Below are 14,759 nucleotides of genomic sequence, written 5' to 3' on the forward strand. Positions count from 1 at the left end.
CCCGTACGACACTATGACACTGTTGTGGTCCCCTTCCTCTCCTGAGAGCCATGGTGTGTTTCTGTGAACGTGCAATATTTTGGCATCGCCTTTATTCCATGCCGCCAGAAGGAGACATCTCCGAAAAGACTGTAGGGTGGAAACAATTAACTCAGAAACAAGGCTCCCGATCACGTATTCTCCCCGTTCAGAAGGAATGTGATTGCGGCATATAATCTTGGGTAATTGTTAGTAGCGAGTTGAGTACTGTTTAAGCAGCCTAATTAACGTCGCTTAATTGGCTCTTGGTTTGATGAAGATTGCTTGGTGTTCCCTCGCCGGCAGAGACACCTTGAACGTTCCTATACGATAGGACTACACGTAGGACATATTTTAAAGAGGCTCATTAGAGATTTCATGCAAATATCATCTTCTCTTAATTGCCAGCTTGTACAAATTAATTAGTACATGTTTTTCTTTTTTCTCCCTCCCCCCCTTTTGTTCTGTTCCCCGGTCTGCCCTCCTCCTGCTATTTTTACTAGCGATTAAAATTATATTCTCTCTCTCTTTCTCATTGACAATGAAACATGGTTCTAGATGGTAGTACAATAAGAGCAATGGGGGCTGCTTCTCCATTGAGGAAAGGGTCTGTTCAGTTTCGGCGGTGGCTGGATTTGCGGCCAACTCTGTCCTTAACTCCTTGCGGATTCTATTTTGCAGGCGACAGTCATGGCAGCTTTCTGGGGGCCGTCTTCTCAATAAGTCAGGTTGTTGTTGTTGTTGTTTAGTCGTTTAGTCGTGTCTGACTCTTCGTGACCCCATGGACCAGACCACGCCAGGCACTCCTGTCTTCTACTGCCTCCCGCAGTTTGGTCAAACTCATGTTGGTAGCTTCGAGAACACTGTCCAACCATCTCGTCCTCTGTCGTCCCCTTCTCCTTGTGCCCTCCATCTTTCCCAACATCAGGGTCTTTTCCAGGGAGTCTTCTCTTCTCATGAGGTGGCCAAAGTATTGGAGCCTCAGCTTCAGGATCTGTCCTTCCAGTGAGCACTCAGGGCTGATTTCCATCAGAATGGAGAGGTTGGATCTTCTTGCAGTCCATGGGACTCTCAAGAGTCTCCTCCAGCACCAGAATTCAAAAGCATCAATTCTTCGGCGATCAGCCTTCTTGATGGTCCAGCTCTCACTTCCATACATCACTACTGGGAAAACCATGGCTTTTACTATACGGACCTTTGTTGGCAAGGTGATGGCTCTGCTTTTTACTTTTTACTATAAGTCAGGTTGCTTGTTCCATTTCCTTGGCTCTTAACTTCCATGTTTCATTTGAGTGTCAAGGCTTCAGGGAATTACGATCCCTCCCCCTGTGGCGGTCAAAAAGCAGATAACCAAAAAGAATTCTTACCACGTTATTTATTCAGTATTCACATGGTGGTGTTGCCCCAAGTTAAGTCCCGCCCCCTCAGTCCCTCCTAATCTATGTCATTCCTGCAACCGGCTGGTTAGTTCTTTTTGGCCTCTATGTTGTCCACTGATACCCATTGTTGCAGCAGTTCTCAACCTGTGGGTCCCCAGAGGTTGTTGAACTACAACTCCCATCACCCCTAGCTAGCAAGGCCAGAGCTCAGGGATGATGGGAGTTGTAGTCCAACAACATCTGGGGACCTACAGGTTGAGAACCGCTGCATTGTTGTGTCACACCACACCCTCTGGTGTGAATGAAATTTAGCGCAGCCGGCTGGTATGTTGTTCGAAACCTCACAGCTCCGTGATGCAACTGGGACTGCAGAGTCTAAGGAACATTAGAAAACCGGTCAGAAGCGCTAGTGGTGCAAACAAGAAAAGTAACTCAATATTCACCATGTCCAGATGCTCCCTTCATCTGGCCCTGAGCTGTTGTGGAATTTATTGACTGATTGGTTTTAGACATTTGCATCCCGACTTCTTGTGGCAAACTTTGCTCAAAGCAGCCTCTGGTATAGAACTGAACAGATTTAAAATGCAATCCTAACTGTAGTAAGTATGGTCGTACCTTGGTTTTCAAACAGCTTAGTTCTCGAATGTTTTGGCTCCCGAACTTCGCAAACCCGGAAGTGACTGTTCCAGTTTGTGAACTATTTTTGGAAGCCGAATGTCCAGCGAGGCTTTCGCGGCTTCTGATTGGTTGCAGGAGCTGCCAATCAGAAGCCACGCTTTGGTTTTCGAACGTTTTGCAAGTTGAACGGACTTCTGGAACCGATTCCGTTTGACTTCCAAGGTATGACTGTAATAATCAAACAACAGCAAAAACAAACAAACAAAAAACAGTATTATATAGGTATAGAACTGGGTGATATATCAATATATTGTCCCAAACCGGTTTGAAGTCCATATTATGATATCGGCTTCATAATTTTTGACTGGGTAGTATACAGTGGTACCTCAGATTACAGATGCTTCAGGTTACAGATTCTGCTAACCCAGAAATAGTACCTCAGGTTAAGAACTTTGCTTCAGGATGAGAATAGCAATCACTTGGTGGTGGCTCTGCGGTAGCGGGAGGCCCCATTAGCTAAAGTGGTGCTTCAGGTTAAGAACAGTTTCAGGTTAAGAACAGACCTCCAAAACGAATTAAGTTCTTAACCTGAGGTACCACTGTATTGTGAATCATGATATGTGTGTGTTCTATGCAAAAATCACAATGCGGGAGGAAACCGTGAAGCCGGCCAATGCCTTCCTTCTGACATAGCTCCATCCTTCTTTCAGAGATCATGGATTTCCGCTTGCGTGATGCAACTTCCTGCCCCTTCCCTCCCCTCCTCACCCCACCCCCAGTGTAACCTGCATCCTCCCCAAATCTCTCCAGAAGACACCCTCTCTCTCCACCCTTGGATCTCTTTTGCCTGGCTGGAAGGCACCATTGGATTGTGACAATTCCCAGCTGTTTGCCAGAAGGGAAGTGTGTGTGTTCAGAAACTCCTGGTTCTTGCTGGGCTGGAATATAGCCTGCAGCACAGAAGTTGGTCTCCTCTGTTCCTCCGCCCACTTAGTGCCTCTGGCCCTGCCCAGAACTTATATGGACATTAAATAAGTTGGAGTTCTTGTTATTAAATATACCAAGAAAAAAGCACACCAAGAACTCTGGCCGATAAAAGTTTCAATAGTGGGAGTGGTCCCTACTCACAAATCAATAGTCAATTGTAACAAAAACTAATCCATTCAAAAGTATGTATTCTGACAAGGATTATAAACTCAAATAGAGATTACAAACTCAAACAGAGGTTACAAATGATATGGAGCTCTCAGAAGGCTGCCCCAAAGAGAATATTCCCCTTGAGATGGGAAAAGTTTCCCCAACCCCTAGTGTGAGAGATTCCTTCCCATGGCTAAAAAGGTCCATTAGGTCCCGTCAAGACAGACTCTGGGGTTGCGGCACTCATCCCGCTCTATAGGCCGAGGGAGCCGGCGTACAGCTTCCGGGTCATGTGGCCAGCATGACTAAGCTGCTTCTGGCGAACCGGAGCAGCGCACGGAAACGCCGTTTACCTTCCCGCCAGAGTGGTACCTATTTATCTACTTGCACTTTGATGTGCTTTCAAACTGCTAGGTTGGCAGGAGTTCACACTTCTTAATTGTTCCTTTCTCGAAAGCATTGCACCCGGACTGCATCCTGCCTTTTAAAGATGCACAAATACCATATTTTTCACTCTATAAGACGCACCAGACCACAAGATGCACCTAGTTTTTGGAGGAGGAAAACAAGAAAAAAAATATTCTGAATCTCAGAAGCCAGAACAGCAAGAGGGATCGCTGCGCAGTGAAAGCAGCAATCCCTCTTGCTGTTCTGGCTTCTGGGATAGCTGCGCAGCCTGCATTCACTCCATAAGACGCACACACATTTCCCCTTTTTAGGAGGGAAAAAGTGAGTCTTATAGAGCAAAAAATACGGTACCTTCCTTCTGACACTCGCACCTCTCAATGGATGCCTTGTTTGTCTCCGGCTGCACCCATCCCTGAAAAACTCAGAAAAGTGCCCCATGCGAGTGAAACTTTAATGTATCCTCTTCCCTGCAAACGAATCATCTCTGCTTGGATGCACTTTGATCATTACTGCTTTCAGACTCCGAGAATCTGAGCAGAATCCATGTCCTCCACGTCAGAGCGCAGAGACGAGCAGCTTTCTAGGAAAGAGCAGGCTGGAAGGCTGTCAGGGACTGTTTGTTCGAGTTCTTCTGCCTCGGGATGCAGTTGACTATACTTAATTTGGTTCTGCAAATGACACTTATTTGTGCAGACTTTTCATCTTCTCACTGTTTTCCCCTTGCAGACTTCAGACAAAAGCAGAGGAGTGTGAAGAATACAAAGAAGACACTTATGCAGTGGTACCTTGGTTCTCAAACTTAATCTGTTCCAGAAGTCCATTCCAAAACCAAAGCATTCCAAAACCAAGGCGCGCTTTCCCATAGAAAGTCATGCAAAATGGATTAACCCTCTTGGGCTTGCTGATCAGAAAGTCGGCGGTTCGGATCCCCGTGACGGGGTGAGTTCCTGTTGCTCGGTCCCAGCTCCTGCCAACCTATCAGTTTGAAAGCACACAAAAAATAAGTGCAAGTAGATAAATAGGTACCACTCCAGTGGGAAGGTAAAAGGCGTTTCTGTGCGCTGCTCTGGTTTCTGTGTTCCGTTGTGCCAGAAATGGCTTAGTCATGCTGACCACATGACCTGGAAAAACTGTCTGCGGACAAATGCCGGCTCCCTTGGCCTGCAAAGCGAGATGAGCGCTGCAACCCAGAGTCGTCTGCGACTGGACTTAATGTCAGGGGTCCTTTACCTTTTAAAACAACAATTTAACATGCATTTTACTATCTAACGAGACCATTGATCCATAAAATGAAAGCAATAAACAGTGTACTACAGTCACACAATCATTCAGTCAACCAACCAATCAATCAGTCAATCAATCAATCAATCAATCAATCAGTAGCTGAACTGGGTTCCACACAGTCACAAAAACAAAAAGGCCACAAAAATGCAAAATAAATAGCAAAACCAGACAGACCTCAGTGTAACACTCAAAACGGAGGATGTTCGGCTTCCGAAAAAAGTTCACAAACCAGAACACTTCCGGGTTTGCAGTGTTTGGGTTCCAAGTTGTTTGAGTATGAAGGTGTTTGAAAACCAAGGTACCACTGTAAGCATAAAGACACACACAGATTTATGGTTCCGGGTTAAGGCTGATGAACCCTTTCAGCCTGAGGGCTGCATTCAGAGAAAACTAGAACTCATAGATATCCAGAGAAGCTGAATGTTGGAAGTTGCTGGGTATCAGAAGTGGAGAGAGTGAGAGCAGGATCAGGGCCATGGTTCTCAAATCTTCCAGTGTCTGCATGCAAGGGGTGGACCTCTGGAGCTCCTGTAGTTTGCATGCTGTAGAACTCCAGAGTGCAGTTTGCTTTTCCAGTAACGATAAAGGGGCGTTGTGTTTAAGGAGTCTGCTTCATCCTCCTAGGTTTTCCTGCTACCAGACACAGCACCCCATTCCCAGTCTCTCCTTCTGCTGCGCCAAGTGCCCGTGTGATTTGTTGCAGCATAAGCAAGAGAAACACAGATATTTCCCTGCCTGGAGCTGCTTACAGAGCTGCTTTGTGGCGGAGTAAAGAAGCCAAATGAAGGCTTAGGATGTACTATACGTGGGGCTGCCTTTGAAGGTGACGCGGAAACTGCAACTAATCCAGAATGCGGCAGCTAGACTGGTGACTGGGAGCGGCCGCCGAGACCACATAACACCGGCCCTGAAAGACCTACGTTGGCTCCCAGTACGTTTCTGAGCACAATTCAAAGTGTTGGTGTTGACCTTTAAAGCCCTAAATGGCCTCGGCCCAGTAGACCTGAAGGAGCGTCTCTACCCCCATCATTCAGCCCGGACACTGAGGTCCAGCTCCGAGGGCCTTCTGGTGGTTCCCTCACTTCGAGAAGCCAAGTTACAGGGAACCAGGCAGAGGGCCTTCTCGGTAGTGGCGCCTGCCCTGTGGAACGCCCTCCCATCAGATGTCAAAGAGAAGAACAACTACCAGACTTTTAGAAGACATCTGAAGGCCGCCCTGTTTAGGGAAGTTTTTAATGTTTGATGTTTTATCATGTTTTTAATATTCTGTTGGGAGCCACCCAGAGTAGCTGGGGAAACCCAGCCAGATTGGTGGGGGTATAAATATATTATTATTAGCAAATATGGTTGTGGAAGGTTTTTTGTTGTGGTGATGCATGAAAGACGGGAGGGAACGGTGACCCTTGAGCACGCAACTCGTTCCTGGATTTCTTGAGGTGTGTTTGCCTGAGGAGTGATCCTGTTTTCATTCCAGATCTCTGTGCCTTCGCCTTCTGTGTTCTGAGCTGGCAGCATTCCTGACTGCATCTTTCCTAATTCCTTCATCTGTTTTGTTGAGCACGGGGGCTGCATCCCAGCATACTCCTCCCTTTTGCCTTCAATGATGCACCTGCTCATTCCGGAAGCCTTTCCTTATTTCCTGCCTCCATTAGTCAACGGCATCCTTGAAGGCTGCTGGGGCCTTTGGACATCATCAAGGCTTTCTCTTGCTACCCTTTCGCTGCTGTCTGTTTGCCATAAGAACCCAGCTGCAATTCTTCAATAAGAATGGGATTTTTTAAAAATAATTTATCTAGGAGGCCACTGTAAGCAGATGAAAACATTAGCAGGATTCGAATAACACTTGTAGTGTAGCAAATATTATGGACAACATGGAGAGATATAAAATATGGATTATGAAATAATTGGCAGTTGAGAAGGTGGACAGTAGGACCCATGGAGGGGAAGATGGGAAGCCCAGAGATTTGGAGAAATGTCTGAAAATATGGATGTGTAATTTGTATTGTAATAATTCTATATTTGTAAAATCAAATACTGTAAAAATTACTTTGGAAAAAATAGAGAAATTCACTACCCCAAAAAAAAGAACTCGGCTGCATCCCTGGAACCAATGATGTACGCAGAAAGACTGATGTTGTTGTTGTTAAAACAAAAATTTTTTTTTCTTTCCAGTAGCACCTTAAAGACCAACTAAGTTAGTTCTTGGTATGAGCTTTCGTGTGCATGCACACGAAAGCTCATACCAAGAACTAACTTAGTTGGTCTTTAAGGTGCTACTGGAAAGAAAAAAAAAAAATTTGTTTTGACTATGGCAGACCAACACGGCTACCTATCTGTTGTTGTTGTTGTTGTTGTTGTTGTCCTCTATACACCCTCCCACCCAACAGCTCAGGGATCAATGCTGTTTTGATGGGGCGAGTGGCCTGTTCTTCTCTGGCAGCTTCCAGATAATATTAGCACCTGTCTCCCCTTGTGTTGCCCTTCAATATTCAAAGTTTGCCTCTTCCCTAACCCGGAAGTAGCTGCTCCTGGTTGCGAACTTTGCCCCAGGATGTGAACGGAAATTGCTCGCCGGAGGCCCCATTAGCGAAAGCGCTCCTCGGGATAAGAACGGTTTCAGCTTAAGAACGGACCTCTGGAACGAATTAAGTTCGTAACCAGAGGTACCACTGTAGTGGGGATTTTTATATAAATGGATAGATACTGGTGGATAGCTCAGCTGGTTAAAGCATGGTGCTGATATTCCCAAGGTCATAGGTTCAATCCCCAAAAGGGACAGTTGCCTATTCCTGCATTGCAGAGGATTAGAGTAGATGACCCTCAGCTACTCTTCCAGCGCTATGATTCTATGAGAACAAGATGCTGAACAAGATATATTGGACTCCAACTCCCACCAGCCCCTGCCTGCATGGCCAATGGACGGGAATCATAGAATCATAGAATAGAATCATAGAATCATAGAGTTGGAAGAGACCACAAGGGCCATCGAGTCCAACCCCATGCCAAGCAGGAAACACCATCAGAGCACTCCTGACATATGGTTGTCAAGCCTCTGCTTAAAGACCTCCAAAGAGGGAGACTCCACCACACTCCTTGGCAGCAAATTCCACTGTCGAACAGCTCTCACTGTCAGGAAGTTCTTCCTAATGTTTAGGTGGAATCTTCTTTCTTGTAGTTTGGATCCATTGCTCCGTGTCCGCTTCTCTGGAGCAGCAGAAAACAACCTTTCTCCCTCCTCTATGTGACATCCTTTTATATATTTGAACATGGCTATCATATCACCCCTTAACCTCCTCTTCTCCAGGCTAAACATGCCCAGCTCCCTTAGCCGTTCCTCATAAGGCATCGTTTCCAGGCCTTTGACCATTTTGGTTGCCCATTTTGGTTGATGGGAGTTCGGGTCCAATGATATATCTGAAGGACACCAGGTTGGGGGTGGCTGGTCTAGATGTTAATTGGTGTCCTGTTGGCTTTCTTGGCTGATAGTTGAGTGTTTTCTGGAGTTGTTGCTTTACATCGGATCCCTCCCTCTCTTGAACTGCGGGGACCCATATGAGAAATCCATGTGCCAGATCAGAGAATTCCTTTGTCGCCGGAGGGGTGTGTGTGTGAAAATCAATCTCATCTCAGGGAAGTTCATCATGCAAAAATCAATGCCTGTCAATCTTGTCATGCGGCCTGAGAACGTGTCCTTTGCGTCTCCTGTCATTACAGTAGATGATGAACACCAGACTTAGACGTTCTGGGTCTTCAGTTCTAAAGACGCAGCAACAGATCTGCCATCAGGACCCAATTATATGCAGAAATGTGCGTTGGGGTTCTCATTCATACACACAATAAGACGCCCAAAATGTCAGTGTGATGGGCGGGGATTCGGATTCGGAGGCTGAACCTGAGGAATCCCAGCCTGCACAGGATTCCCCGCCTCCAGAACCAGCTGAGCCGGGGCTGGGGCTTGAGCCTGAAGGGTCCTCACCTGTGCTGGATCCTCAGGTGCAGGCACCAGCTGAGTCTGCTCTGGCTCCTGAGGTGATGGAGGACCCATTGCCTGCAAGTGCTCCACTCTCAGCCCCGTCAGGGGAAGGTGAGGTTGCCTCTGGGTCCAGTAACCCTCCAGCCTCTCCTGAGCTGCAGAGGCTCAGGGCAGAGAGGTGGAAGGAACTAAGTTGCCACAGGAGGAGTGCTCGCTGAGTCACCAGAGGATCGTGGTCACCCTGTGCCTCGGGGCAGATAAAAGCCAGCCAGCCCAGTCCCAGGTTGCGGGAGCAACATTGTTGGTAGCCTGTTCCTGCCTGCACCCTGTCCTGCTCTTCTGCCAGAGTTCCTGACCACGCCCGAATCCTTGCCTTGGACTCCGCTTCAGCTTTGACAGACAGCCTCCATACCACACCCTCAACCTCGGACTGGACTCGGACCTCGCCACACGGTTAGCCCTCGGGACCAACACAGTCAACCAAGTAACACAAGCTTTTGCCTGGCTGAAGGTCCCAGAAATGCAGTTCTGCTTTGCACATCATTTTTTGTGATCTTTTAGAGCTGTGTTCTCTCGTGCCTACCAGTGGTGTACATTCCAGCCAAGCAAAAATCTGGGTGGTGACAGCCAGGCATAAGTAGCCTATGATCATGTAAGCGCATGGCTGTTGTTGTTTAGTCGTGTCCGACTCTTCGTGGCCCCATGGACCAGAGCACGCCAGGCACTCCTGTCTTCCACTGCCTCCCGCAGTTTGGTCAAACTCATGCTGGTAGCTTTGAGAACACTGTCCAACCATCTCGTCCTCTGTCGTCCCCTTCTCCTTGTGCCCTCCATCTTTCCCAACACCAGGGTCTTTCCCAGGGAGTCTTCTCTTCTCATGAGGTGACCAAAGTATTGGAGCCTCAGCTTCAGGATCTGTCCTTCCAGTGAGCACTCAGGGCTGATTTCCTTAAGAATGGAGAGGTTTGATCTTCTTGCAGTCCATAGGACTCTCAAGAGTCTCCTCCAGCACCAGAATTCAAAAGCATCAATTCTTTGGCGATCAGCCTTCTTTATGGTGCAGCTCTCACTTCCAGATTGTGGCAATTCATTATACATGGGGCTGCCCTTGAATACAGTTTCTTAAGGGTGTTGACTGAGAGCTATTAGGAAGCCCCTGTTCCCCCCACAGAGCTACAGTTCCTAGAGTGGCTTTACAGTCAGTCCCTCTTCCCAGGGAACTCTGGGAACTGTAGCTCTGTGAGGGGAATGGGGGGGGGGTCTCCTGACAACTCTCAGCACCCTTTGCAGCTACAATTCCCATAATTCCTTGGGGAAAGCCATGACTGCCTAAAGTGCTGTAATACTACTTTGCATGTGTAGTGCAGATGGCACCTTAGTCTGCAGATGTCCTGCTCTGATATACAGCTGGCCTTAAATCCCATTTTGAGCAGAACCTTTATTTTTCTGAAAGGGGACAGGGCGTTCCGAATTTTTCAAATTCCGAAAAACGAGGAGTGCTAAGAAGTTGTAACACAAATTCAAAAGATATTTTGGTTAAACGAATATGATTTACCGTATTTTTTGCTCTATAAGACTCACTTTTTCCCTCCTAAAAAGTAAGGGGAAATGTGTCCGCGTCTTATGGAGCGAATGCAGGCTGCGCAGCTATCCCAGAAGCCAGAACAGCAAGAGGGATTGCTGCTTTCACTGCACAGCGATCCCCCTTGCTGTTCTGGCTTCTGAGATTCAGAATATTTTTTTTTTCTTGTTTTCCTCCTCCAAAAACTAGGTGCGTCTTGTGGTCTGGCGCGTCTTATAGAGCGAAAAATACGGTGGTTTTGCCTGATGAGCAAAATGTGTGCAAAATGGCATAGCAATTGTTAAACCCGATTGTCAAGGACTTGCAGTCAGTAATATTATTTTTACTCGTCATCGTCATTATTTAGCAGTACCTGACATTTTCAGAAGGCACGATTAAAATTCTTTGGTTTTCCGAAAGCAGTTTATGTGCTTCTTCATCAGGCAAGCTGAGTATTGTCTAGTCACAAAAGTAATAGCAGATTTGAATTCCTCACACCCAAAAAACCCTATTTTCAAGACCCCTCGCTGAAGGGGTTTGTAAAAATTAGGTTTCACTCCCTAAAATGACGCAATCTACGCCACACACAGAGTTGCACCGAACAGCTATAAACAATTATACGATGTGCACAGGTTTGTCCAGAATCGACCTGGTCACGAGGGCCGTCATAGCTGCTGTTGTTTTTGCTCATGACCTGGGGTCATTGTGATGGAGGCCACGTAAGGACCTAGACAGGTACATTAGCGCAGAGCAGGAGAAATCAAAACCTCTCCTCGTTTGTATTTGGCGTTGGAGTGTACGTTTGCAGTAAGCCGGAGATAAAAATGGAACGGCATAAAATAGAACGGGGGCTGAGTTTGAAAGCCGAGATGGCATAAAATTAAAATGCAACGTGTTTCAAAGCTGGGACCGCTTGGCTGATGGAGAAATCGTATATCCATGTCCCCGGAACAAATACTAAATATGAATGAATGGCAAGGATATATGGTCTGCGGAGCACGGAAAAGCAATCTGGGCTATTTCCAGCTGATTAAATTGGAGAGGCTGAGCAGCTTTCCAATTAAAAAAAGGAAGAAAATGGAGCTTGGGGGGGGGCGGGTGTGGAGAAGCCACCACACTCATTGCAGCCAGGATGTTAAATATTTGATGTGATATTTTTTTTTGGGGGGGGAGCCATTTTATTTTCTAAATGTCATTATTTAATGTTTATTTATTGCATTTATAATTCCCCTTTCGCTCCATGGAGTTCAAGCGGGTGAACGTGGTTCTTCACCCCTCATCCTCATTGAATCCACACAGCAACCTTGTGAGGTAGGTCAGGCCGAGAGGCAGCGACTGGCCAGCAAGGTCACCCAGCGAGCTTCAGGTTGAGGGGGTGGATTTGAACCCTGGTCTCTCCCAGGTCCTCGTCTGACACTCTAACCCTGGCATAGGCAACCTTCGGCCCTCCAGATGTTTTGGACTACAATTCCCATAATCCCTGACCACTGGTCCTGTTAGCTAGGGATCATGGGAGTTGTAGGCCAAAACATCTGGAGGGCCGAAGGTTGCCTATGCCTGCCCTAACCATTAGGCCGCAGTTGCTCCTAGTATCTAAATAACAGCAATGGAATCATCCCGTGAATCTGTTTTGGGAAGTGGCATCTGGTTGTCTGCTGTGGGAAATTAATCTGGATTAGATGAGTCTTTGTTCTGGTTCATACTAGGTTTCTTTTCTCCTATGCTGCTCCACATCCTCCTTTATGGCTTTGGCCTGACTGCAATGTGTCCTTTTGCTAGGATGGTGCCTCTGACATAGAATCATAGAACTGTTGAGATGCAAGGGACCCCAAGGGCCATCTAGTCCAATCCCTTGCAGTGCAGGAATCACATCTAAATAATCCCTGGCAGATGGCCATCCAACCTCTGTTTAAATACCTCCAAGGCTTGTGGCCCTTGGGTGAGGAGGCCCTCCAGATATGGGGCCTCAACAAGCACCCAGAGAGCTTACCTGGTCAGAGTGAGGCGTCTGGAGTATGAGAATAAGGTGCTGAAGCCTAAGGCTTCGTTGATGCACAGGAGACTGAGGCAGTGCCAGAGAAACCTGCCAATGGGCAGGAAACCAAAAAAGGAAGCAACTGGAGGGAATGATTCATTGTTTCAGTTGTCTCTATACCGATGCACAGAATATGGGCAACAAACAAGATGAATTTGAGCTCTTAATACGGGATGCCAAATATGATATAATAGGCATTACTGGAACCTGTGGTGGGATAGAATCATACAGCTGCAGAGTTGGAAGGGACCCTGAGAGTCATCTAGTCCAACCCCCTGCAATGCGGGAATCTCAACTAAAGCATCCGTGGCAGATGGCTACCCAACCTTTGCTTAAAAACCTCCGAGGAAGGAGAGTCCACAACCTCCCAGGGGAGACTTCCACTGTTGACCAGCTCTTACTGTCAGAAAGTTTCCCGATGTTTAGTCAGAATCTCATTTCTTGTAATTTGAAGCCATTGGTTCGCATCCTACTCTCTGGAGCAGCAGAAAGCAAGCTTGCTCCATCATCTTCCATGTGACAGCGCTTCAGATATTTGAAGATGGCTACCCTATCGCCTCTCGGTCTTTTCCTCTCCAGGCCAAACATATCCCAATCCCTCAACTGTTCCTTGTAAGGCTTGGTTTCCAGACCATTTATCGTCTTGGTCACCTTCCTCTGTGCGCGTTCCAAGTTTTGTTTAATATCCTTCTTAATGGGGTGCATGCAACTCCCACCCCACCCAAAGGCAGCTCTAGAACTAGTGCTGGTGTTGTTTCTGCGTCCCTAGATTACAGCATCAGAACCAACAATCAGGGTTTGCAGATTTGTACTTGGTTTTCTAACCTGGTCCCGTAGCATCGTTCGTTCCAAGCGACACTTTTGACAAGCAAAATGATTTCCCATCCGAGGCATCAATAACTGGCTGCGCATTCTTTTTCTGTTTTTGCCTGCCTGTCTGTCGGATGATGTGGCGCCATTGCTCCCCGTGAGTCAGCAGCCCGGTGTCAGTTGAGACCTGTTGTTGGTGCAAAAAAAAGCAGCAACTCGCCTTGCCCTCATCCCTTTACGGCCAACCCTTGCCCGGAGCTCCAGTTATAGCAGCCTTGGTGACGCACGCCTCCCTGTGCCCCCATCCCCCCTTTCCCTTTTAAATTGAATTTACAGCTGCAAACTATTTCTGCCGGCAGAAAGGAGGAATGGTACATCTGCACTTGATCACTCTGCCATCGCGGAGCCGTCCGTTGCAATTGCGGAGCCGTACGTTTGCATGAGTAATCGAATCAGCTTGCAGGCCCTGGGTCTGTTGACTCGCGAAGCCTGCAGCAAATCTGACTGGTGGCTGGTTTTGCCCTCTGGCGGAAAAGATAACCTGCCCTGATGGCTTTATTCCTCCCAGGGCAGAATGCAGTAATGTCGTGGATATTTACATCTTTCCCCACCCACCCCTTTTTTAGCCTGAGGGCCACATTATCACACTTCAAGGACAGAGATGTCAGGGTGCTCGGCACCCTAAACGGACTACAGTTCCCAGAATCCTTTGGGGGAAGCCATGACTGGTCAAAGTGTTATTAGCATAGCGCTTTCGGTGTATACTGCAGATGGAGCTGTGGGGGTCACGTCGCCAACACAGCTGCTCCTGGTGCCATTTGCAGAATCAACCCTCAGTGTACACCGCCCGCCCGCCCCCCAAAAAACCCCATAGAGGAAAGAAGCTGAGCTTACTGTCATTGCATAGGGTGATTCTGTCCCTGCAATAAAATTGTATTGATTTTCTCTTCTCCCAGAGAAACTCATGTTTGTTTGTTTTTGTTTGCTTGCTTGCTTGCTTGCTTACTTGTTCATTAAATGTCTGCTCTGCCCTTCCTCCCAGAGGAGTCTAGGGCAGGAAAGAACAAGGTGCAGCAATGCAATTAAAACGAAACCTTAAAAACAACAACATTGTGAACATCTAAAACACTGTGGCCCAATATACTTGGGCCCCATATTTCAGCCTGGACACTGAGGTCCAGCTCTGAGGGCCTTCTGGCGGTTCCCTCACTGCGAGAGGCCAAGTTACAGGGAACCAGGCAGAGGGCCTTCTTAGTGGTGGCACCCGCCCTGTGGAACACCCTCCCATCAGATGTCAAGGAAATAAACAACTATTGGAAGGCAGCCCCGTTTAGGGAAGTTTTTAATGTTTGATGTTTTATTGTGCTTTTAATATTCTCTTGGGAGCCGCCCAGAGTGGAAAACCCAGCCAGATGTATAAATACCGTATTTTTCGCTCTATAGGACGCACTGGGCCATAGGACGCACCTTGTTTTAGAGGGGGAGAACAAGAAAAAAAATTCTCCCCCTCTCTGCTCAGCACCCCTTCAGCGAAGC

The 14,759-nt window shown here is 47.3% G+C and overlaps 1 protein-coding gene across 7 annotated transcripts in view; it reads left to right on the forward strand.

Moving 5' to 3' along the window:
- PEMT (phosphatidylethanolamine N-methyltransferase) overlaps nucleotides 1–14,759 on the forward strand; it is a 96,481-nt gene that overhangs the window by 26,185 nt on the left and 55,537 nt on the right. The gene's annotated exons all lie outside the window — the stretch shown is intronic.

This window comes from Podarcis filfolensis (genome assembly GCF_964270895.1).
Source record: "Podarcis filfolensis genome assembly, chromosome: 14".
NCBI lineage: Eukaryota > Metazoa > Chordata > Lepidosauria > Squamata > Lacertidae > Podarcis > Podarcis filfolensis.